We start from the raw sequence: 27,290 nt of genomic DNA, 5'->3' as shown, positions 1-27,290 counted from the left end.
GCTGACAGGAAGCAAAGAGTAGTGATAAACAGGTCCCTTTTGGAATGGCAAGTGGTGACCAGTGGTGGTACCACAAGGTTCAGTGCTGGGACCGCAGCTGTTTACAATATACATTAATGATATAGATGAAGGTATTAAAAGTAATATTAGCAAATTTGCTGATGACACAAAGCTGGGTGGCAGGGTGAAATGTGAGGAGGATGTTATGAGAATACAGGGTGACTTGGACAGGCTAGGTGAATGGATGGATGCACGGCAGATGCAGTTTAATGTGGATAAATGTGTGGTTATCCACTTTGGTGGCAAGTACAAGAAGTCAGATTACAATCTAAATGGAGTCAAGTTAGGTAAAGGGGAAAGATGTGCAGGTCAGGTGAATTGGCCATGCTAAATTGCCCATAGTGTTAGGTGCATTAGTCAGAGGGAAACAGGTCTGGGTGGGTTACTCTTCGGAGGGTCGGTGTGGACCGGTTAGGTCCAAGGGCATGTTTCCACACTGTAGGGAATCTAATTTAATTTAATCGAATATAATCTAATCTAGTTGTTCTTGTACATCAGTAAATGAAAGCAAGCATGCAGGTAGAGCAGGCAGTGAAGAAAGTTAGTGGCATGCTGGCCTTCATAATAAGAGGAATTGAGTATAGGAGCAGAGGTCCTTCTGCAGCTGTACAGGGCCCTGGTGAGACAGCACCTGGAGTATCATGTGCAGTTTTGGTCTCCAAATTTGAGGAAGGACATTTGGGCTACTAAGGAAGTGCAGCATAGGTTCATGAGATCTATTCCGGGACTATCATATGTTAAAAGATTGGAGCGACTGGGCTTGTATACACTTGCGTTTAGAAGGATGAGCGGGAATCTGATTGAGACGTATAAGATTATTAAAGGATTGGACACTCTGGAGGCAGGAAGCATGTTTCCGCTGATGGGTGAGTCCAGAACCAGAGGACACAGTTTAAAAATAAGGGGTAGGCCATTGAGAACAGAGTTGAGGAGAAACTTCTTCACCCAGAGAGTGGTGGATATATGGAATGCTCTGCCCCAGAAGGCAGTGGAGGCCAAGTCTCTGGATACTTTCAAGAAAGCGATGGATAGAGCTCTTAAAGATATTGGAATCAAACGTTATGGGGATAAGGCAGGAACAGGATACTGATTGAGGATGATCAGTCATGATCTTAATGAATGGTGGTGCTGGCTCGAAGGGCCGATCGGGCTACTCCTGCACCTATTGTCTATTGTCAGGTGTTGTATTCGGTTCATTCAAACAGGGTGTGCCTTGTGTAATAATGGCTCTTTCAGTCATTGAGAGTCACTGTGCTGTGAGGCACTACCACCCTGCTCAGTGGTATAGATTCAGAGTCAAGTGTATGGTGCTGGAAAAGCGCAGCAGGTCAGGCAGCGTCTGAGGAGCAGAAAATCAACGTTTCGGGCAAAAGCCCTTCATCAGGAATCATTCCAATATCGATTCAGAACCTATCTCACAGCTCAAAACTAGGCATCGTGGTGCAGTTAGTGTTGAGTTCGATTCAGGGATTTTTAGCTGGCAAGACCATGGAACTTTACTGAGGATTGACACAGAGTAGTAATGAGATTAGACTGTGATAGGTTCAAAGTTGCACCATAGAAGGCAGAAACAGAGATTGCTGGAGAAACTCAGCAGGTCTGGTAACATCTGTGGAGGGAGACAGCAGAGTTAACATTTTGGGTCCAGTGGACCTTCTTCAGAAGTGTCCTTATAGACCCAGAGGTGTTGTGTGACAGGAGGGTCAGTACTTGAGACCATAAGACCACAGAAACAGAAATTAGGACATTCGGCCCATCGCGACTACTCTGCTATTTGATCATGGCTGATAGGTTTTCAACCCCGTTTACCAGCTTGCTCCCCGTAACCTTTGATACCATTGGCAACCGAGACGAGGATTTGCTGGATGTCTTGAAATGCATAAAAGTGGATAAATCCCCAGAACCTGACAGGTGTACCCTAGAACTCTGTGGGAAGCTGGAGAAGTGATTGTTCAGTCTCTTATTGAGATATTTGTATCATCGAGAGTCATAGATGAGGTGTTGTAAGACTTGAGGTTTGCTAACGTGGTGCCACTATGTAAGAATGGTGGTAGGAAAACCCAGGGAACTATAGACCAGTGAGCCTGACATCGGTGGTGGGCAGGTTGTTGGAGGCAATCCTGAGGGACAAAATTTACATGTGCCCGGAAAGGCAAGGACTGATTTGGGATAGTCAACATGGCTTTGAGCATGGGAAATCATGTCTCACAAACTTGATTGAGTTTTTTGAAGAAGTAACAAAGAGGATTGATGAACGCAGAGTGGTGAACTTCAGTAAGGCATTCAACAGTTTCCTCCTGGGAGACTAGTTAGCAAGATTAGATCTCATGGAATACAGGGAGAACGAGCCATTTGGATACACAACTAGCTCAAAGGTAGAAGACAAAGTGTGTTGGTGGAGACTTTTCAGACTGGGGGCCTGTGACCAGTTGAGTGTCACAAGGATCGGTGCTGGGTCCACTACGTTTTATCATTTATATAAATGATTTGGATATGAACATAGGAGGTATAATTAGTAAGCTTGCAGATGACACCAAAATTGGAGGTGTGATGGACAATGAAGAAAGCTACCTCAGAGTACAATGGGATCTTGATCAGATGAGTCAATGGGCTGAGGAGTGGCAGATGGAGTTTCATTTAGATAAATGTGAGGTCCTGTATTTTGGGAAAGCAAATCTTAGCAGGACTTATAGACTTAATGGTAAGGTCCGAGGGAGTGTTGCTGAACAAAGAGACCTTGGAGTGCAGGTTCATAGTTTCTTGAAAGTGGAGTTGCAGGTAAATAGGATAGTGAAGAAAGCATTTGGTATGCTTTCCTTTCTTGGTCAGAGTATTGAGTACAGGAGTTGGGAGGTCATGTTGCGGCAGTACAGGACATTGGTTAGGCCACTGTTGGAATATTGCGTACAGGTCTGGTCTTTTTCCCATAGGAAGGATATTGTGAAACTTGAAAGGGTTCAGAAAAGATTGACAAAGATGTTGCCAGGGTTGGAGGATCTGAGCTACAGGGAGAGGCTGATTAGGCTGGGGCTGTTTTCCCTGGAGCACGGAGGCTGAGAGGTGATCTTATGGAGGTTTATAAAATCATGAGGGGCATGGATAGGATAAGTAGACAAGGTCGGCACGGTGGCACAGTGGCTAGCACTGCTGCGGCACAGTGGCTAGCACTCCTGCCTCTCAGTGCTAGAGACCCGGGTTCAATTCCCGCCTCAGGCGACTGACTGTGTGGCGTTTGCACATTCTCCCCGTGTCTGCATGGGTTTCCTCCGAGTGCTCCGGTTTCTTCCCACAGTCCAACAATGTGCAGGTTCGGTGGATTGGCCATGCTAAATTGCCCGTATTGTTAGGTGAAGGGGTAAATGTAGAGGAATGGGTCTGGGTGGGTTGCGCTTCGGAGGGTCGGTGTGCACTTGTTGGGCTGAAGGGCCTGTTTCCACACTGTAAGTGATCTGTAAGTCTTTTCCCTGGGATGGGGGAGTCCAGAATTAGAGGGCATAAGTTTAAGGTGAGAGGGGAAAGATATAAAAGGGACTTAAGGGGCAACTTTTTCACACAGAGAGTGGTACGTGTGTGGAATCAGCTGCTGGAGAAAGTGGTGGAGGCTGTACAATTGCAGCATTTAAAAGGCATCTGGCTGGGTACATTAATACGAAGGGTTCAGAGGGATATGGGCCAAGTGGTGGCAAATGGGACTAGATTAGGTTAGGATGTCTGATCAGCATGGACGAGTTGGACCGAAGGTCTGTTTCCATGCTGTTCATCTCAATGATTCTAAGAACTTGTGTATCTCTGTCTTAAATATACTCAATGAAGACAGAGATACTTGGGCCTCGAGTCAGAAAATCTGACAAAATGGAGTGCTCATTCAAAGAGCTGTCTGTTCAAGATGTTTTCATCATTCTCAGCATGAACTGCTTTTCTGGAATCTGCTTGTTATGCAAATGAATGATTTCCTCACACCAACTGCTGCAACATTCTGGTCACAAACAGATTGGATGCTGCTTGATAGCTTTTACCACAGACGTTGTGTCTGGGGAACCATCTGCTTCAAGTATGTGCACATACTTCCTGCCATGGGAACATAGAATCAAAGAACAGAAATAGGCCATTGGTCCCTTTGAGCCTGTTTTGTTATTCAATATGATCATGGCTGATTATCCAATTCAGTGAGATGACCTGAGAGGACAGCCCTTAACATCAAGGCCAGATTCAACTGAGCAGGACATCAAGGAGACCTGATAAAACTGGGATCAATGAAAATCGGTGGGGGGGAAGCTATTCAGTGGTTGGACTCATTCCTGGTACTTGCGAAATTTGTTGTGGCTTGTGGAGGTTAGTCAGGGAGATCCTCATTGTGGTATCCTAGACCCAACTATCATCAACTGCTTCATCAATGACCTTTTCTCCATCATAAAGTCAAAAGTGGAGATGTTCACCAACGATTGAACAATGTTCAGCACTATTCATGATTTTTCAGATACTGAAGCAGCCCGTGTTCAAATGCAACAAGACCTGGACAATATCCAGGCTTGGGATGACAAGTAGCAAGTAACATTTGCACCACTCGAGTGCCAGATTAATGACCATCTCCAATAAGAAACAACCTAATCAAAACTCCTTGACATTCGATGGTGTTACCGGCACTGAATCCCTGACTATCAACATCCTGGAGGTTACCATAGATCAGAAACTCAACTGAACTCACCCCATAAACATAGTGTCTACAAGACCAAGTCAGAATGTAGGAATACTGTGGTGAATAACTCACCTCCTGAATCCCCAAATCCTGTCCACCATCCACAAGGCAAGAGAGTGATGGAATACTTTCCACTTGCCTGGATGGATGTGGCTCCAACAACACTCAAGAAGCTTGACACCATTCCAGGACAAATTAGTCCTTTTGATTGGCACCACATCCACAAGCAAGCAGTCCCTCCATCACACACTCAATTGCAGCAGTGCGTACCATCTACAAGTTGCCCTGCAGAAATTCACCAAACATCCTCAGGCAGCACCTTCCATCCCACAACTAATTGCGTCTAGAAGCACAAGGGCAGCAGATACATGGTAACACCAACCCCTGCAAGTTCCTCTCCAGCCACTCACTATCCTGATTTGGAAAAATGTCACTGTTCCTTCATTGTCACTGGGTCAATTTCTGGAATTCCCTCGCCAGTGGCATTGTGTATCTACCTGCAGCACATGAAGGCAGCTCCTGACCACCATCTCAAGGGGCAACTAGGGATGTGTAATTCATGCTAGCCCAGCCAGTATGTCTCATGAGTGAATAAAAAACAAGTCCCTGTACCCACTTTCTCCTCCACCCTACCCTTAATCCCCTTTGCTTTAAGAACTGTATATAACTCCTTCTTTATAAAATTGGGACTTGGCTTCAGGCACTTTCTGCCCCAGAGAATACCACAGGCTCACCATTCCCTGGGTGAATAAATTTTTTTTCATCTCAATTCTAAATGGCACTCCTCATATCCTTAAACTGTGGTCCCTTGTTCTTGTCTGGCCCACTATCGGGAACATCCTTCCTGCAGTCACTTTCTCTCATCCTGTTAGAATTTAATAGATGTTTATGAGGTCGTCCCTCATTCATCTAACCTCCAGTGAATATAGTCTTAACTGATCCAGTCTCTTCATAGTTTAGTCCTGTTGGTATCCCTGGAACCGTTCCTAAGACAAGATTTCAAACTTCCAGATTAATTAATTAGTTGTTGTGTTTAGATTTCACACGATGACCCTTGACCATTAGCTTCCTTACCTTTATTCTCAGTCCCATGTGTCAGTAAATGAAAAGATCTCAGGGTTTTCAAATGAGCTGTCGAGAGCTAGGTTTCTCAGGGCGTTCAGCCAGTTATAATTACAATTCAATACAGCACAGCAACAGGCCCTTTGGCCCACCAAGTCTGTGCTGATTCCTAGTCCTTATTTAGACCTGTTATTTGTTGCCCTGTGTGATTTCTATCCCTTTGTTCGCTTCCTGTGTGCCTGTTTCCAACACCTCTGTTGGCAGTGCTTTCCAGACACCCACCGCCTTCTGGTGAAAACTTCTCCCCAGAGTTCTCTCCTAAACTTTTGCCCTGTCATCTTGAACCTGTGGCCTCTTGTAGTTTCCAAAGTGGGGAAAGGGTCTCTGACTATGCACCCTATCTATGCCTCTCTTTTTTTTAATCGACCTCGATCAGGTTGTACCTGTTCCCCGCCCCCCCACCCACCCTCCATCTTTCCAGTGAAAATAGTCTGAATTTTTACAATTTTGCCTCATAACTAAAAACCTGCAGACCAAGCAACATCCTGGTAAACCTTCTCTGCACACACTCCAAAGCATCCATGTCCTTCTGGGAGTGTGGCAACCAGAACTGCATGCAATACTCTAAATGTGGCCGAACTAAAATTTTATAAAACTCATTGTCATAACTCATTGGGGCAGTGTACTGGATTAGCTCCTGCAGTTAATCCTGAGGTTATCATGGAAGTTAATGTTTTAAAAGAATCTCCAAACCCAACCTGATTATCAGGTTCACAAAAACGAGCATCAGGCTTCTTACTTAACAGGAATCAATATTGATCACAGATAAACAATCGAACTAAATCAACTCGACAAATTAAAACTCCAAAACCCTTATATATTCTTCTTTATACACACACGTGCACATATATGCACACATATACACAGACACAGACAAATAAAGACAGGGAAAACAAAAGACACATGGGCAGATGGAAAACTGGGAATACAGTTCCGTAGTCCCTGTTCACTGGATCTGTTGGGTTGTTTCTTGATGATCTGAGGGTTTCTCCTCAAGCACCCCATTTTTTCAGATGCTTCCACTTGTTCGCAAGAGACACAGGGTGATTGGTTCACCTGTGAATGGTCTCTGACTTATCCAATCTCACCTTACAAATAACTCAAATACAGTCACCTGTCTCGAAACGTTACGTCTATTTCTCTCTCCATAGGTGCTGCCAGACCTGCTGAGTTGCTCCAGCAATTTCTGGCTTTTGTTTCACAACTTTCAGCATCTGTTGAAGGAAAGATAGGTTAATCTTATTCAGGTTTAAAGTAGCTTATTGCAGAGAGCTGAGAGAATTTTTTTTTTATTTGGCTACTGTAGATCTGCTGGTGTCTATTCTAGTGATATGCTAAGAGGACGATGATGCAACCGTAGCTGACAAGAGAAGTCAGGGGTACCATAAAAAGATAAGAAAAAGCTTTCAATATGGTGAAGATTAGTGGGATGCCATAGGATTGGGAAGCCTTTAACAAATTGGAATAAGATAACGAAATGCAATAAGGAAGGGACTAGATGAAATATGAGAATAAGCTAGCTAGTAATAAAAAAGAAAATTGCAAGAGTTTTTCTGGTTAAGCAAGGAGTAGTGGAGATGCAAGAGTGGACTTGGGACTGCTGGAAATTGAGGCTGGAGAAGTAAGAATGGGGAACAAAAAATGTCAGAGGGATTCAATAGGTACTTTGCATCAGTTTTCACAGTGGAAGACACCAGCAGCAGACCAGAACTTCAAGAAAGTCAGAGGGCAGAGGTGAGCATAATGGGCCATCCCAAAGGAGAAAGTGTTGGGGAAGCTGAAAGGGCTGAAACTGGGTAAATAGAATATAGAACATTACAATGCAGTAAAGGCTCTTCAGCCATCGATGTTGCGCCCAACTGTGGAACCAATCTGAAGTCTATCTAACCTACACTATTCCATTCTTGTCCTTATGCCTATCCAATGACCATTTAAATGCCCTTCAAGTAGGTGAGTCTATTACTGTTGCAGGTAGTTGCAGGCATGCCCCTACTACTGTCTGAGTAAAGAAACTATCTCTGACATCTGCCCTATCTATCATCCCTCAATTTAAAGCTATGCTCCCTTGTGCGAGCCATCACCATCCAATGAAAAAGGCTCTCATTGTCCAACCTATTTAAACCTCTGATTATGTTATATGTCTCAATTAAGTCACCTCTCAAAAATCTTCTCTCTAATGAAAACAGCCTCAAGTCCCTCAGCCTTTCCTCATAAGACCTTCCTCCATACCAGGCAACATCCTAGTAAATCTCCTCTGAACTGTTTCCAAACCTTCAACATCCTTCCCATGATGGACAGAATCACCCAGAACAGATAGACTAAAGCCAGAGTTCTGAAGGAGATAGCTGAGAGATTGTGGATGAATTGTTGGTGATCTTTCAGGAATCACTGGAGTCAGGGAGGATCCCAGAGGACTGGAATATAATGAATAAAACACCCCTGTTTATAAAAGGGAGGGAGACAGAAGGCAGGAAATAATAGGCTTGTTAGCCTGATCTCAGTCATTGGGAAGATTTTAGAATCCATCTTTAAAGGTAAGATTGCAGAGTACATGGAAGTGCTTGGTAAAATAGGGCATCATCAAGGGGCAGTCATGCCTGACAAATCTGCTAGAATTCTTTGAGGAGGTAACAAACAAGTTAGACAAAGGAAGGCCAGTGAACATGGTCTATTTGGCTTTCCAGAGGCCTTTGACAAGGTGACATAGAGAAGGCTGTTAAATAACGTCAGAACCCATGGTGTTCAGGGCAAAGTATTGGCATGGATAGAGGATGAGCTGACTGACAGAAGACAGAGAGTGGGGCTAAAGGGGTCTTTTTCAGGATGGCAGCTGGCGACTAGTGGAGTTCCTCAGGGGTCCGTGTTTGGACGAAAACATTAACAATCTGGATGAAGGAACTGAGGCCATTGTTGCTAAATTAACTGATGAAACAAAACTAGGTGGAGGGACAGGTCGTGTTGTGGAGGTGGGGAGGCTGCAAAAGGCAGGCTTGGAGAGTAGGCTAAGAAGTGGCAGACAAAATACAATATGGGAAAGTGTGAGGTCATGTACACTGGCAGGAAGAACACAGGGTGAGGATGATTTCTAAATGGGGAAAAGGTTTGGAAATCTGAAGCACAAATGGACTGGGGAGACCTTGTTCAGGATTCTCTTGAAGTTAACATTCAGATTCAGTTTGCAGTTAAGAAAGTTAACACAGTGTTAACACTCATTTCAACAGAACGAGAATACAAAAGCTGAGATGCGCTGCTGAGGCTGTATATGGTTCTGATCTGACTGTATTTGGAATATTGTGAGCAATTTTAGATTCCATATTTGGGGAAGTATGTGCTGGCGTTGGAGGGGGTCCAGAGGAGGTTTACAAGAATGATTCTGGGGATGAAGGGCTTGCCATACAGAAAGTGTTTGACGACTTTTAGTCTCTACTTTCTTGCGTTTAGAAAGATGGGGGGAGTCTGGTTGAAACTTACAGAATACTGAGAGGCGTGGATATGGAGGTGGAAATGGAGAAGGTCTTTCCACCAGTTAGGGAGACTCGGGTCCAAGGGCACAGCCTCAGGGTGAAGGGACAACCCTTTAGAACTGAGATGAGGAGAAATTTCTTCAGCCAGAGGGTGGTAAGTCTGTGGAACTCATTGCTGCAGGAAGGCAGGGGAGACAAGTCATTTAGGGAAGATAGAGATAGGTTGTTGATGGATGAGATGATCAAGGTTGCAAGGAGAAAGCAAGAGAACAAGGTTTGTAAATATATCAGCTATGACTGAATGGTGGATCAGATTCAATGGGCTGAATGGCCTAAATCTGCATTTATTTCTTGTGGTATATCCAGCCTCTCTCTGCCTTGTTCATAGCCTAAGCTGTTCAGTTACCTGATAACCAATCGTTTTCCTGTTGAAAGACAGAGGACCTTTGTCATTGGTCATTGCTCCCTTGTCCATAAACCAACCAGCTTCACTTGTAAACAACTCCCTCAGTTCGAGTTCATCTGAACATTGTTGGAAACGACAGTTCTACAAACAAGGTTCACACCATGCATCAAGTTCCTTACTTTCAAACCATTGTAAACTCCTGGGTCAAAACACTTCTGTTTCATTTTAGTCCACAGTTCGAAAAAGCATCAAAATGTAAGGAAAATGATACAGCTTTTGCACCATTTAGTGCAGCGGGAAGTGATGCCACTGAGATATAGAAAATTCTTGAATGGCTAAATATTGAAAGGGAAGAGAAAGCAATTTATTGACCTCAAACCAACAAATAGCATATTATTGCCGTCAGGCTGTTTGCTCAATGATCCTATAATGTGGACTTCAAATATGAGGGATAACTATCTAAGATTGTTCAGCACTTGCGGAGGATGCTTGGGGAGATTGACAAGAGTGGAAGCATGAGTGAGAAATTCAGATGCTATGGAAAGATTGAAAAAAGGGGATTGTTCTCAGATTAGAGAAGGTTAATGCATATCACATGGACTGTTCCCGATCTGGAAGTTACTGAACGTACTCCACCTTTCCGCACTTGCAAAAACACATACTACACTGTCCAACATGCGATGTGGTTTTGCAATTGGGCAGCATTTACTGGATAATCCCGAGTGTGTGAAGAATTATGTGGACAGCCAGTTTCGGATTGTTAGTGTCACAGTGTGGTGGATCTGTATGAACTGCAGCCTAAATGCACAGGACTCTCTTCTTTGCAGAGGGAGAGAACATGTAGATGTTCTGTTCCTGTTTCAAATCAACAAAATCAATTATAGCCTTTTGCTGGTTTACTTTTTAAGGCAATACCCTGATCAATGGGGATTGCCTGATTTAAAATTGAAATGAAGCCTGACAGGTAACTATCGATCAGCATTAATGGGTGCATTATCCATCACAATAACTCTATGAATCCACTTCATAGTCCACTTGCCAACAAATAAACTATTTCCTCTTGTGCTTTATACATGATGGTTTTACCTTGGATCTGATATTCTTACAAAATGTCCTGATGAGTGTAAGATCAAAAGCTTTGACAAAATATTCCTTTTTCTGCAAAGCGATAGAAGAGATTCAGTTAAGGCAATCAGAATCACAATGAACCATAACAACTTCACAAAGTGGGAACTGATTGTGCTTGGCAGTTTGCAAGCATTGTTTGCAAACTTGAAATAAATATATTAAAAGACTTTTCAGGTAGCATGCCCAAGCAGCATTTTTACCCAGACAACAGTTTAAATCCAGCCAATTAATTTTAAAAAAACACTCAGAAACTAAGGACCAATTAGATCCAAATCTTTGTTTTGACTACCTTGAACCAATCCGATTATAAAGAAATTAATACATCATCATGGATATAAAAGATACAGCTATTTGAAAATTAAGAGAGAGTTAATTGTCACCTCAGGAGTAAATATCGGGCTCTCTCAGAAATCTTTGTTAGAAACAAGTTTAATAAAATTTAGACGAGACCACCAAAACTGAAACAAGACAATTTATTCTATGATCTTGCAAGAAAGGGCATCAAATGCAGAAGCAAATGAGCAAATTAGAACTTAGGTTAGTGTATAGTTATACCCTTTGAGCTAAGTGAGGTCATCTCTCCAGACTCCTAATTACTCAATCTCTCTTACTGTACCAGACCACTGCCCAGCTGCACTCCACCCTTATTACTTCCCCCTCCCCCAGGTTGGCAACCTTCCTTTCTCTAAATGCTGACACATACATTTATTTTGTCAAGATCTGGTTTAACATTTTGTATCAATTCTGCTGGTACATTCCATCCTCGGACGTTTCATTAACTTGTATCATTTTGTATAGCTCAAGCATTTCAGTTATCTCAGCTTTTTGCTGAAAGCATAATTTTACAAAAAGAACTTTTTGTTATAGTAATTACACACCAAAGTTAGTATTTAATTAACCACAATTATACACTGAAAAGTCCCTAAATACCTGCATGGTTAATAGTTCTCTTGCTGTACCCCTTTTCTCTATGTTTTTCTATATTTGCAAAAACAACACTTTACCTCATTTCTAACATCTTTAAGCTCTGATTAAGTTCCATCTAAAGGTACTCGGGCACTCCTACTTAATATTCCCAAACACAATTAATTAAACTAAAGCATTTGACAAAGAAAGACATTTGTGATGTGAAATCAATGGAAGGAAGATTGGAGGTAAAGCATAGACTGTGCGAATTTAGAGAGAGATTAAGTTCTAATTTATTATTTTGTTATTAATTGGCTTCATGCGAGTGGGAATTGCATTTACTTGAACAGCATTCATTCCAGTAGAATTTGGTTCAGTTAGGGATTAGCTAATACTGAGGGGAAATTGTTCAGTTTCATAGTAATTCTGTTAATTTGTTCACTGCTGGAATTAGACACATAAATTTTTACTTGTTAATTGTAGAGTGAGTGAAATGATTTCATTTCATTTAACTGCTCCTTTATAATGTATTAGGGTTATAGCCCTTGTCACACTTGTTTATCAGATTATGAGGTCGGGTGATCTTCTCTGGGTGTGTCAGTTTTAATTATCAGAGGGGTGTCAACCTCCTCTTTGTAACAGTAATGAAAGGATATTGATTTTCAAGAATTGCTATCGACTGGGACATAGAGATAATGATAGATGGTCTTACACAGTGAATTGCTGTAACACAGAATGTGTGGTCAGAAACAGTGATGGAAACGGCCAAAAAAGAATTGGATAAACCTTGAAAGGCTGACATTTAATGTGATGGGGGCTAAAGAGTAGGAGATTCACAGGAAAGAAATTGGTCTTTCAAATGTAACCACAGTTTCTTACTTTATGATTGGACTGTGGACTAAAGAGAGGAAAACACTGCTTTAAATCAAGGAGACTGCCGTTTTCAAAACTATGTTGACTGGAGCAGATCGTGAGGTAAAATCAAAAGCTCACTTTTGTTTTCTGTCTGGAACAGTGAGAGTGAAAGCAAGCACTATGGAGCTGATGGATTGTGCACTAAGGGACAGTTGCCTGGCAACAGTATTCTCATTGGCTTCGAAAATGCTGGAAAATCTCAGCAGGTCTGGCAGCATTTTTTTTTTACTTAGATTACTTACAGTGTGGAAACAGGCCCTTCGGCCCAACAAGTCCACACTGACCCGGCGAAGCGCAACCCACCCATACCCCTACATTTACCCCTTTTAACCTAACACTACGGGCAATTTAGCATGGCCAATTCACCTAACCCGCACATCTTTGTGACTGTGGGAGGAAACCGGAGCACCCAGAGGAAACCCACGCAGACACAGGGAGAATGTGCAAACTCCACACAGTCAGTCGCCTGAGTCTGGAATTGAACCCGGGTCTCTGGCGCTGTGAGGCAGCAGTGCTAACCACTGTGCCACCGTGTCGCCCACAAATCTGTAAGGAGAGAAAAGAGCTGACGTTTCGAGTCTAACTGACCCTTTGTCAAAGCATTTATTTTCTTGTTAATTCCACAAACCTGGTGAACATTGCCTTTTCACCTGAGTTAGTCTGCCTGGTGAACTGGGGACTTTGGACTGTTAAAACACAGCTTATCGCATTTTGTTACACAGTTACAGGAAGAGTAGGGCTTGATGTGTGGTGAGTTGTGACATAAAGAACTATACATATTTGATGGACCAAACCATCAGCTTCTGCATTTCATCATTTTATATTTCACAAATAATTTTATTGCAACTACTTCTGCAAACCAATAGTTGCCTCATATCAACTCTTACGTCATTCTGATATCTGTTATTATAAATGAGATGAAAGGAGTATGCTGTCTTTCTCTGACCTCACTTCCCGACACGTCTCAACATAAATTTAAAAATATGTTATCCAAGTCCAAATTCAAAGCTTGACACCATCCAGGCCAAAGCAGTGCCCGCTTGATTGGCACCACACCCACAAACATCCACTTCTTCCACCAGTGATGCTGAGTAGCAGATTTTCCTGCTCCTCAGATGCTGCCCGACCTGCTGTGCTTTTCCAGCACCACTCTAATCTAGAGTCTGGTTTCCAGCATCTGCAGTCATCATTTTTACCACGCTGAGTAGCAGCACTGTGTACCAGCTTCAAGATGCTCTGTGGAAATTCACCAAAGATCCTCAGGCAGCACCTTCCAAGCCCATGACAATATCCATCTAGAAGGACAAAGACAGCAAATACAGTGGAATACCAGCCCCTGCACATTCCCCTTCCAGACACACACGATTGTCACTTGGAAATATATCACTTTTGGATAAGATGGTGGCAGAGTGCGGTGCTCCAGCTGGAGCTTCTCCTCGTCAGCTCCTTCTCCTCTTCCTTCCTTTCACTCTTGCTGCAGTTTTACTTCCACCCCTTCCCTCCTTAACTTCATAAAGTACCCTACCCGGAGGGACTGGAGAACAGAGACCAGTCCTGGGCTGGAGACTGGAGTGGGAAGCAGAGCAAGTACAGGCCGGAGCCTGGAGCAGGGAAGCAGAGAAAGCATGGGCCAGACCCTGGAGCTGGGGAGCAGCGAGAGCACAGAACGGAGCTGGGAGCAAGGAGAGAGCCCGGGCTGGAGCCTGGAGCTGGGGAGCACAGGCCGGAGCCTGGAGCTGGGGAGCAGAGAGAGAGCACGGGCTGGAGCCTGGAGCTGGGGAGCAGAGAGAGAGCACAGGCCGGAGCCTGGAGCAGAGAGAGAGCACGGGCCGGAGCCTGGAGCAGAGAGAGAGCACAGGCCGGAGCCTGGAGCTGGGGAGCAGAGACAGAGCACAGGCCGGAGCCCGGAACTGGGGAGCAAGGAAAGAGCACGGGCTGGAGCCCAGACCGGGGAGCAGAGAAAGGAATGAAAGTGCTCCAGCTAAGTTTGTGGATGACCGGTTAAGTGAGTTGGCCAAACCTTGACAGAATATAATGTGTGGATAATGTAAGGGAATGTACTTTGTAAGGAAGAATAGTGGAACTGAATACTCTGCCTTGAAGTGATATGCTCATCATATCATCAACATATCCAAATATTGGACCTGAGCGTACAGAGGTCTCAGACTCCATCTTACTTCAGTCATTTGAGATATTCCCAATTATTCATTGTTCTCAACTCCTCCACCTCTGCCGCATCTGTTCCCAGGATAATCAATTCCACCTAATAAAATCCCAGATAGCCTCCTTCTTCCAAGATTGCATTTTCACTTCCCAAATAGTTGACAATGTCCTCCATTGTATCTCCTTCAATTCCTGCACTACCATCCTTAAACCCCACCCCTCCCAACGCAACAAGGACAGAATCTCCCTGGTCCTCACCTTCACACCACCAACCTCCGCAGACATCCCATCATCCTCCGCCACTTCTGCCATCTCCAAATGGACCCCATCACCAGAGATATATTTCCCTCCCCTATCAGTGTTCCAGAGAGACTATTCCCTCTGCGACTCCCTCGTCAGGTCCACGCACCCCACCAGCCTACACCCCATTCCTGGCACCTTTCTCTGCCACCGCAGGAAGTGCAAAACCTGTGCCCACACCACTCCCCTCACCTCCGCCCAGAGCCCCAAAGAATCCTTCCACAGCCAACAGAAACTTACCTGTACCTGAACCATTGTCATTTACTGTAACCATTGCACCCAATGTGGTCTCCTGTATACTGGGGAGAAAGGACGCCTTCTTGTGGGCCATTTCAGAGAACATCTCTGGGACTCCCACACCCACCAGCCCCACACTCCATGGCTGAACACTTCAATGCCCCCTCCCGCTTCCTCAAGAATATACAAGTCCTGGGCCTCTTCCACCGCCAAACCATTACCACCCAACGCCTGAAGGAAGAATACCTCTTGTTTCACCTTCGGACCCTGCAACCACGCAGGATAAATATGGATTTCAACAGTTTCCTCATTTCCCACCCCCAATGTTATACCAGTCCCAAGCCTCCAACTTGGTACCGCCCTCCTGATCTGTCCATCACCTTTTCCATCTAAATGCTCCATGCACCCTGACCTATCACGTTTTAGAACATAGAACATAGAACATAGAACATATGTCCGTCACCTTCATCTTCCCATCGCTTACCCAGCTACCTTCCTCCAACCCCACCCGGCCCACCCACAAACCTCATTCCTGATGAAGGACCTATGCCCGAAACGTTGATTCTCCTGCTCCTCAGATGCTGCCTGACCTGTTGTGCGTTTCTAGCAGTCCACACTTGACTCAGTCATTTGAAGCATGACACGCTGATGAAATCTGTCACTGAATAGTCTAAGGCTGGCCTAGATATTTTTGTCCCTGTGAATGTAATGTTTGTGTGTAACGGTTTGATGGTGGTGAACTCTTCAATACCCCATTACCCATGTTTAGGTCTTTTGCTACAAGGAATCACAAATCATTACCGCATCAGGTGCATATACCTTGCTGAAAGGAAAATGCACATGATGATTAGCAAAGCAGGCCATGAGGAAGGAAACTCAACTGGACATCAAAGCGTTTGTATATTCATCATTATCAATTTCTCTGAGTAAAGCAGACAGAGCTTATTTCTTTTTGGTTAAACGGTAATTTCTTTCAAGCTAGTTCAAACTCCTAACCATTACCTTGTAAATACAAGCAATGTTGAGGATTGCTGTCCTGTACTGAGACAATGAACAAATTGTTTCTCTCTCCCCATGAAATAGCAGGACTGACAGGATACATTCTGCTTTATTTTTAAAGAATGGTAGTTCAACGTTCCTAACAGCACAGCTCCCAAAGTCTTCTAAGAGAAAATACAGGTACTAAAACAGTAAAAAGTGGTTTTGACGCTAGCAAGCCTTACTTGTATCCAGTGAATGGTTTTGTCGTATTTTCTCGCAACCAGCCCAAAGCTGTCCAGCATTTCTTGCCAGCGGTAAATCTTGTGGCAGCAGCCACGACACTCCTCACAATTTAAAAGGCCTAGTCATACCCCAGAGCAAAACACAGATGATGCATGTGATGGTCCCCCACCATAACAAACAAAGAATTTGTTAAAGACTGACACATCAATGAGGTTCAGAGCCAATCAAATCTCAGGGGATATCTCAGCTTTCAAGCTGAAGATTGCCACCACACTCAAAACATTAACTCTGTTTCTCTCTCAGCAGATACTGCCTGAGGTTTCTCCAGTACGCTGTGTGTTTCCTGACAAGTCACATTAACAGCATCAGCTGATGCAAAGCTTTCCCATACCATGGACATCATACGTCCTGACAGGGAGGTGTACACTCCTTAAAAGTTGATATCAGGAGAAAAGCTGGTGCCAATCTTTTGCCACTCAATGTAACCATGAAACCACACAAAATCAGAACAGGGAGAGGCCATTCAGCCCCTTAAACTTGCTCTACTATTCAACAAAAGCCACTTTCCTGCCTTTTCCCTATATATTCCCCTATTGATCAAGAATCTATCTACTTCTGTCATAAATGCACACAAGGACATTCCCCCATAACTTCCTGTGCCAAGTGTTCCAAAGAGACTCATTCCTCTGACAGATGAAATTCTTCCTCATCTCCACCTTGAATTGGTGGACCTTCATCCTGAGACGATGCCTCCTGATCTCAGACTGTCCCAATGGGGGGAAACACCCTCTAAGCATTTACCCAAATTAGCAGTCGACTTAATGACAGTGCATGGGGAAGGTCATCTCTTTGTGACAGATCACTGACCCAGATTTCCCCTTCGCTCGATGACCTTCATTGACGCTCAAATCTCTGTTTCCTGAGTATTCAGGAAACCAGATCAGGTGGAGTCTGACAGTGGGCAGTGTATCACAGGCAAACCAACTGAAGATATGTGTACAAAGCCGGGAGTGACCCATATCACCTCATCACTCCACTATCCTCACACAAACGGACTTACAGCAGACAGTGTCAATGCTATCAAATAGAAGATCATTGTGTCGAGCAAGAGAACATGATTTCCACATTGCATTGCTGCATTTTGCATATAACACCAACGGGGAAGGATTTGCTATCTTCAGTACACAGGCAACTGTGAATAACCTTCCTCAAAAAAAACAATTGTCTCATCACTCTGAGATACAGACTGTTCCTTTCAGTGAGGAGCTCATGGCCCAGCAGTATTAGTGAGATTATTAATCCAGATACTCATCTATTGGTTTGGGGACAAAAACAGAAATTGCTGGAAAAGCTCAAAGTTAAAAATCACACAACACCAGGTTATAGTCCAACAGGTTTAATTGGAAGCACACTAGGTGATGAAGGAACGATGCTCTGAAAGCTAGTGTGCTTCCAATTAAACCTGTTGGACTATAACCTGATGTTGAGATTTTTAACTTTGTACACCCCAGTCCAACACTGGCATCTCCAAATCATGGAAAAGCTCAGTAAGTCTGGCAACATCTGTGAAGAGAAGTCAAAATTAATGTTTCGGGTCTGGTGATCCCTCCTTAGAAAATAATTCCTACTGCTTGTTATAGCCTCCTGGAACTGCCACAGGCTCTCTCTCACACACAAATCTTTAATTATCTCTCCTCTGCTGGACTCTCTCTGTATCACACGCACACACACTCTCTCTCACATGCAAATCTTTACTTATCTCCCTCTGCTGGACTCTCTCTCACACACACACACACACAAATCTTGATTAATCTCTCTGTATCACAGACACTCTCACTCATACACAAATCTTTAATAATCTTCTCTCTGATACAATCAGTGAATCACAATCTCTCATACAGACAAATATTTAATAATCTTCTCTCTGCTGGACTCTTTCTCTATCACTCATACCCACTCACTCTCACATCCAGATCTTTAATAATCTTCCCTCTGCTGGATGGTGTCTGAATACAATCTCTTACACACACAAATCTTTAACAATCTCCTTTCTGCTGAACTCTCCCTACATCACACTCTCTTTCACACACACAAATCTTAAATAATCTCCCATCTGCTATGATCTCTGTGTCACACTATCTCATTCACAGACACAGAAATCTGTAATAATCTCCATTCTGCTGGACTCTCGCTCACACGCAAACCTTTGATAATCTGCCCTCTATTGGTCTCTCTCTGTATCTCACACTTGTTCACACACAAACCTTTGATAATCTGCCCTTTTGGACTCTGTATCTCAGAGTAAGCAAGTGGGAGTTAATCTATTTTGCACCAAAATGAAGAATAGATTTGGATTCTGTCCAGATGGAATGAGGGTTAAACACAGTCAGATACCCCAAGAGACGTGGGGATTCCGAGACATAGATCTTTAACATGACACAAACTACTCAAAAACCAAATGGAATGTGAGCATTTATGTCCAGGGGATTGACGTACAAGGACACAGAAGTTATGTTGCAGTTCCACACGACCCTGGTTAGACTCCACATGGAACACTGCGAGCAGATCTGGCTGCCACACCTCAGGAAGGATAGATTGGCTTTGGAGGGAGGACGATGTAGATTTAACAAGAATGATACCTGGAATTAAGAGGTTAAGTTATGAGGAGAAATTATAGAAATTAGGCTGAGTTTGTCTCGAGTTAAGAAAGTTAACAGCTGATCAAAATCTTGAAGATATCAACGGGCAAAAAACAGGGTAGACAAAGATTAACTATTGTTGAGGATTGGTAGGATTAAGGAATATATTGTGAGAATTAGGACCAGACTATTCAGGAGAGATGTTAGGAAGCATAGCTATAGACAAATAGTGCGAGATGTTTGAAACTGTGTTCCACTGAAGTCAGGGGATGCTGGATTAGTTGTGGGTTTTAAATCCGAGATAGATTTTTTTTTTGGTAAATAGCAGTATTAAGGAATATGGACTAAAGGCAGGTATGTGGAGTTAGGCCACAGATCAGCCGTTGAATGGCGGAACAGGTTGGAATAGCTGTTGTTCTTATACAGGTATTGATTGTATTCTTATGCAACCACATGTTATAGACAAATCGCGCTTTAGGGACAGTGTTTAAAATGTTGACAAAGTAAGCCAACATGTGCAAAAAGTTTGTGCTTTCAAAACACTGTCCCAATTTGTCAATCACATTACGGCGAATTCACATTAATGAAACACGTATTACAGCAGAACGATCTGTGTTGCTCTGTCACTATCACACACACTCACACTCATATCTCTAACAGTACCCTCTTCTAGATTCTCTCTGTATCACACACGCTTTCACTTTTTAAAAACACAAATTAGCAACTAAGTGAATAGAACAGAGATAGATGCATGGCCAGGTGATGTGTTGTACCTACATGATGGTGCTATCTCAAATTCAGTCGTTGGTCAGTGACAGGAGGGTGGCGACTATAAGTGAGGCAGGTAGAGTTACCCAGGAGATGGTGCCAAAGGAGTCTCAGCCCCTGAACATGTCGAACAGGTTTGAGATTCTTGCTCGCTGTGTGGATGAGAGTCAGGGATGTAGGGAGGATGAACAAACTGACCATAGCAACGTGCTATAGGAAGCCATTCAAGATGGTGGGGAAAAGGGAAATATAGTTGTAATCAGTGATAATATTGTTGGGGAATAGAGACCAGGATCAAATGCCACAAAGTCTGTGTAGCCTGCCTGGTTGCTGATTTCAGGATATCTCATTGGCACTGGAGAGGAATTTGGAGTGGGAAGGGAAAAATCAAGTTGTCATGGTCAATGTAGGTGCCAACTATACAGGTAGAAAGAGATAAGAGGTTCTGTTGAGGGAATATGAGCAGCTAGGTCCTGAAATTAAAAAGCAGAACCGATAAGGTAATCATTTCCTGATTGTTACCTGAGCTAGTTGGCACAGTGTCACCAAGATTAAAGAGGTGAATGAGTGGCTCAAGGAGTGGTGTCAGAGAATTGGGTTCAAGGTTGATGGGCCATTGGTACCAGTACTGGGGAAGGAGAGAGCTGTTGTGATAGGATAGGATCCACCTGAATCATGCTGGGACCAGAGTCCTGGTGAGTCACATAACTAGGGCAATGGATAGGGTTTTAAACTTAACAGTGAGGTGGCGTTTAAGTGTCTGAGAATGATAAAATCAAAGGTAAAGGAATAGGTAGGATGGCCAGTTAGTGAGGGGGCTGTTTGTTCTCAGAAAATAAAAGGAAGGGGCAGAACGTGTGAATGTCACATTGTACCAAGGGACCAGAAAAATGTTGGGACATTCAATAATAGACAAGGATTTTTTTCCCAGGGATGGCGGAGTTAAGAACTAAAGGGCATAGGTTTAAGGTGAGGGGGCAAGATTTAAAAGGGACTTAAGGTGCAACCTTTTCAAGTAGGAGGTGTTGCATGAATGGAATATGCTGGCAGAGGAAGTGGTAGAGGCTGGTACAATTACAACATTTAAAAGCCATCTGGATGGGTATATAAGTAGGAATGGTTTAGAGGAATATGGGACTAGATTGATTGAGGATATCTGGTCAGTGTGGATGAGTTGGACTGAAGGGTCTGTTTGTATGCTGTACAGCTTTGTGAATCGAACAAACTTGAAGACTTTGTACCTTAATACTCAAAGTGTTTGGAATACAGTAGATGAACTGATGTCACAAATCAAGATCAATGAATTTTATCTCACAGGCATTATCGAATTGTGGTTACAAGGAGCTCAAAACTGGGAAGTTAGCATTCAGGGTTATTTGGTCAATCACACAGACAGGAGGGAAGGAAAAGGTGGTGGTGTACTCCTGTAAATAAGAGGTGAAATGCAGACAGTTTTAAGAGATGATCTAAGTCTGGATGATGTGGTGTCGATTTGGGTGGAGATAAAATAAAACAGCAAGGAAAAAGATGACATTGGTGGAAGTTCTGTATAGACTCTCCAGTCAATAGCCACTCTGTGAAAAAGGGGAAAAAAAAATTAATAATTGGGGCATGCAAAAAGATTCATACAATTTTAATGGGTTCCTTTAATCTTCATGTTGCTTTGGTTAATCATATTTTAAAGGGTAGCTATGCCACAAATTCATTGAGTGCATTTCTGATCATTTTCTGGAGTAATATGTCATGGAGCTAACGTTCGGGAGGTGGGGTGGGGGGGGCCTAGTGGCATTATCGTTTGTTCTGGGTTTCTGGATTGATAGTCAATGTTCTGGAGACCTGGGTTAGAATCCCGACACGACAAATGGTGGAATTTGAAGTCAATAAAAAATATCCACAATGCAGAGCTGAGTGATTACCATGAAATCATTGTCAATTGTTGGAAAAACACCCATCTGGTTCACGACTGTCCATTAGGGAAGGGAAGTTGCCATCCTGATCTGGTCTAGCCAACATGTGACTCCAGAACCACAGCAATGTGGTTGACTCGCAACTGCCCTCCGTCATGGCCTGGCAAGCCACTCATTTGTACCAATCGCTAACCAGGGAGCAGGCTATCCTGGATGTGGTAATGGGAAATGAGGCAGGTTGAAGAAATGATCTCTGAGTAAAAGATCCCCAAGTAAGTAGTTATCATAACCAGGACACCTGGTTGGCGTGAGTGACTTGGACTAAACGGTCTGTTTCTGGGCTGTATTTTATTCTAATAGATTGGAGAGAGCTTTACCTGTAGTGAGCTGTGTTTTCCTGTCCTGGGAGTATGTGATGCAGATAATGAGGAGAAAGCACTTCTTTTAATTTAAAAGAGTAGAGAAAACTGAACTATGTATTGAAACTTGGGCTGGGATTGTTTTATTGGGAGAGTGTAGAGGCAGCGTTTTTCTCTATCTAACATCGTGCTATCTCTGCCCTGGGAGTGTTATGATGGAGACAGTATAGAAGGAGCTATATCTAATCCCATGCTGTCCATTTTTGGGGAGTATTTGATGGGGGAAAGCATAGAGGGAGCTTTAGTCAGTATCTAACCCAATACTATCCCTGTCCTGGGAGTGTTTGATGGGGATAGTACTGAAGGAGCTTTTCAGCTAGTTTTATTTTAAATGAGGAGAGAATGCTTTAATCTGTAATTAACACTCTGTTCTTTCCATCATAGAATCCTAGAATTCCTGCAATGTGGAACGAAGCCATTCAGCACATTCAGCACATCAAGTCTGCACTGACCCTCTGAAGAACATCCTACCCAGACTCAATCCCCATATCCCTGGAACGATACATTTCCCTTGGCCACCGAGCCTACATATCCTTAGATTCTGTGGGGCAATTTAGCATGGCCAATTCACCCAACCTGTGCATTTATGGATTGGCTAGGAACAGTGTAGAGGAGTTTTATTATCAATTTAAATGTAAAAGTTTACTGTTAATTTAGTAAAGTGCTCAGTGTCACTCATTATCTGCATTGATTTACCTTCTTAATTTGAAGCGTAAGTAAATACCTTCCATTTGAGATAAGAAACAGAACATCCAGTGGGGTTTGGTTCTACTTGTCAATGTTCAAAGGAGAATTCTCATGACTGTTCACCACCTTCGTTGTACATTCTATGTAAACATTCTCTATGTGCTATTGCTACTCTTTTAATATCCATTCATTTCCTGAAGCCCCATTTTTTGATGATTCCTTTGACGTTCGTACAACTGCCTTTACCCTCCAAGTTTGTTATGTCCAGTCTTATGACAATCAAAGCACATTAATTTCTTTATGCCATTTTTTTGTTTCCAACCTTTCTCTTTTCTTACTTTGACATCATTCTGCCTGTTCAGTAAAAAAAAACTTTGTTCATCTACAGCTTCTCTATTCCTCTAATTTCCCTGTGGACTTCCATTTAACTATTTCATCACCTCTGCGAGATTTCACAGGTATCTTCCACAACTGCTGGTTCTCTGATCATGAAGGCCTGTTCATCAATATAAGGTTCATTGTTAATTTGAGGGAATGTTATTTCTGAATTCTTGCATGATTATATTTTCCCTTACATTCTCATTTTTTTTTGTCTGGCTTCAGTGATCTAAATCACTAATCCCATGGAATATCTTTCTCCCTTGCCAATTCCACAAATACCTGATGAGGTTTGCTACTTGTCCTAGATTTCAATTGATAAGCTTCAGGCATAAGCTTACAAACATTGCTAATTGCCTCTTTAATAGTTTCCTACTCTGCAGATATTTCTACTGGCACACTGGCGTACACAGTCATAGCTTTACTTGTCAAAATGTGCTATAACATGTAGGTCCAAGAATCTTTTGACCACTTCATCCAGCTACCTTCTCAAATGAGCTAAAATTCCTTTCAACCCCATCCTCAGTGAATTTAGGCAGTAAACATCGACTTTCGGTTATATCAAATCACTCCTTGGAATCAGCATCCTCCTCCAAGACATTACCTCCACACACTTCCCTTGCTCTAATACATTCTTTGGCCAAATCATATTGTCTAAATTTCTTACTTTACTGAAGTTTGAGATTTATAAATGCAAGTCTCGTCCTTTTTCTTTTTGTCCAGGTTCTATTATCCCTTTTCTTAAAATTTTAATGCAAGTTCTTTTATGTCTAACTGTACCTTAATATAATTGCAGCCCTGGAGCATCGTAGGTTCAGGGACAGCATGGGGTTAGATACTCTCTCTACGCTGATCTCATCAAATACTACAAAGACAGTGAAAGCACAGAGATAGATACAGAATAAAACCCCTTTACATTGTCCTCATTAAATATAGAGGGACCTCAATTATTGAGGATTCAATTAACCAAATTTTGGATTATCTAAACAAGATCGCAAGGTTCCGATACCTAGCTAACTATGTTGTCTGACATTCAATTATCCAGCATTCAATTAACCGAACAAAATAATCCCCTCCCGTGTCCTTCAGATAATCGAGGTTCCCCTGTACACCCAGGACAGAAACAACTTGTGGATAGGTTTAGTCTAAAGCTTAAAGTCTACTCTTAAACTGAAAGTAAAGCTCATACTACTCATTTCAACTGAAAGTAAAGCTCCCTCTACACTGACCCCATCAAAACTTCCAGGACAGGTATAACAGAGGATTAGATACAGAGTAAAGCCTTCTCTACACTATCCCCAATCAATCGCTCCCAGGACAATTACAACACATGGTTAAGTACAGAGCCTCTACATCATCCCCATCAAACACTCCCAGGACATGGACAGCAGGTGGTAAGATACAGAGTAAAGCTCCTCCTCTCATTTAAACAGGAAGCAAAACATCCTTTACACTATCCCCAACAAACAATCCAATGACAGTTACGGGGTAAAACTCCCTTTACATTGTCCCCATCAAAGGCGACCAGGACATGGACAGTGTGGGATTAGACATAGAGTAAAGGTCCCTCTACACTGTCCCCATCAAACATTCTCTGGACAGGGACAGCACGGGTTAAATACAGAGTAAACGTCCCTCTAATCATTTCCACTGCAAGTAAAACTTCGACACTGACTTTAGTAAGGAATCCAAGATAAAGGCCAGCATGAGCTTAGGTACACAGTAAATCTCTCTCTCTACACTGGTCCTATCAAACACTCCTAGACCAAGGACAGCACAGAGTGTGATATGGAACAAAACTGCCTCTACACTGTCCCAATAAAACATTACCAGAACAGGGACAGCACAGGGTTAGATACAGAGTAAAGCTGTCTCTAATCTTTTATACTGAAAATAAAACACAACTCGACCCACCCTCAGCAAACACTCCAATGACAGGGACCGCATGGGGTTAGTTACAGAGTAAGGTCCTCTCTATTCTTGAAACTGAAACTAGAGCTTGCTCTACACTGTCTGCACCACACACTCCCAGGACAAGAAAACCGAGGATTAAAATAGAATAAAGCTCTCCCTAATTTACTCAGAATTCCCTGTCCTATGTAGTGTTTGGCTTGTCCTATAATAGTACTGCACAAGGACTGCACAAAACACTACATAGGACAAACAGGAAGACAGCTAACGGTCCGCATCCATGAGCACCAACTAGCCACGAAACGACACGACCAGCTATCCTTAGTAGCCACACACTCAGATGACAAGCAACATGAGTTCGACTGGGACAACACTACTATTATAGGACAAGCCAAACAGAGAACAGCCAGGGAATTCCTAGAGACATGGCACTCATCCACAGATTCAATCAATAACCACATCGACCTGGACCCAATATACCGACCACTGCAGCGGACAGCTGGGACTTACAACCGAAAGCGGCAGAGATAAACCACTATAAATGCCGGAGGAAACATCACAGAAGCGCTTCACAGGAGGCTTCCAAGCACTGAGGATGTCACCTAGACAGGGGAATGAAACGTCTGCAACACAAATTCCCAGCTCGGCGAACAGAACCACAAGAAAATTTCAAAGAACGAATGATATGAAAGGATGAAGATAAAGACAGTAAAGCTGATCTGTTTAGCTCAGTTTCTTTCATGGAAATGTTCAAATGGATTTGAAATTGAAAGATTTATAAAAATCAGCTTACTAGAAGTTGATTCAGAAACAATATCTGAGTGTAATTTCTTAAGCGCTATGGAGATAGGGCTGTAGAGTGGGACTAGCTGGGTAAATCTATCTGGAGCTGGTATAGATGCAACGGACTGATTTGTCCTTCTGTTCTGTAAAATTCTATGTTTCTACTCTGCATTGTTACTTGAAAGACAAAGTATCGATAAGGAATTGAGACCATCTCAAAATACCAGCCAATGGGGAATGGGTTGTAGTCCAGGTCACCGCCTAGTGGTATTTTCACTGGACGGTTAATCCAGAGACCCAGATAATGTTCTCAGGATCAGTTTCAAATCCTACCACAGCAGATGGTAGGATGCAAAGTTAATTAAAAAAATCAGGAATTAAGAGTCTAATGACCGCTATTCATTGTCAGAAAAAAACCATCAGGTTCAGTAATGTATTTGAGAGAATGAAACTCTTATCATTACTTTGCATAACCTATGTGTGACTACAGACACATGACAATGAGTGGTTGACTCTTCAGTGTCCTCTGGGTAATTGGGATGGCCAATAATGCTGCTCTGGCCAACAAATCCGTTATCCTGTGATTGATTAAATGTATTCTGAGCAGAATCCCTAGAAAGCAGAGAAAGGCAATTTGACCAATTGAGTCTGAACCCCCTTCTCCCGACAGAGCACCTGACCCAGCCTATCCCCATAATCCTGCATTTATAATGGCTAATCCACATGATCTGCACATCCCTTGACACTATAGGCACTTTAGCATGGCCAATCTAACTAACCTTTTAACTATAGGAGGAAAAAGTGAGGACTGCAGATGCTGGAGATCAGAGCTGAAAATGTGTTGCTGGAAAAGCGCAGCAGGTCAGGCAGCATCCAAGGAGCAGGAGAATCGACGTTTCAGGCATGGACCCTTCTTCAGGAAAGGGCTCATGCCCAAAATGTCGATTCTCCTGCTCCTTGGATGCTGCCTGACCTGCTGCGCTTTTCCATCCACACATTTTCTACTATAGGAGGAACCTCACACAGACATGGGGAGAATAGCAAACTCCACACAGACAGCCACCCAAGACAGGAATTGAACCCAGATCCATGGTACTTTGAGGTAGCAGCACTAACCACTGAGCTAACGTGCCACCCCATTAATCGCATCTTACGAGTGGCTGGTGAAATTCCAAAG

At 43.0% G+C, this 27,290-nt stretch overlaps 1 long non-coding RNA gene across 1 annotated transcript in view; it reads left to right on the top strand.

Moving 5' to 3' along the window:
* LOC122544097 (uncharacterized) overlaps positions 1-26,963 on the top strand; it is a 65,174-nt gene extending 38,211 nt beyond the window's left edge. The window contains exon 3 of the long non-coding RNA XR_015754012.1: positions 22,739-26,963. This is a non-coding gene — a long non-coding RNA (uncharacterized LOC122544097). The remainder of the gene's footprint in view (positions 1-22,738) is intronic.
* The last annotated feature ends 327 nt before the right edge of the window (positions 26,964-27,290 follow it).

Source organism: Chiloscyllium plagiosum, unplaced genomic scaffold, assembly GCF_037043375.1.
Source record: "Chiloscyllium plagiosum isolate Xiang-an unplaced genomic scaffold, Cpla_swu_hap1 HiC_scaffold_40, whole genome shotgun sequence".
In the NCBI taxonomy this organism is placed as follows: Eukaryota; Metazoa; Chordata; class Chondrichthyes; order Orectolobiformes; family Hemiscylliidae; genus Chiloscyllium; species Chiloscyllium plagiosum.
The sequence above is the reverse complement of the archived record's forward strand: the minus strand, read 5'-3'. Positions and strand labels throughout refer to the sequence as shown.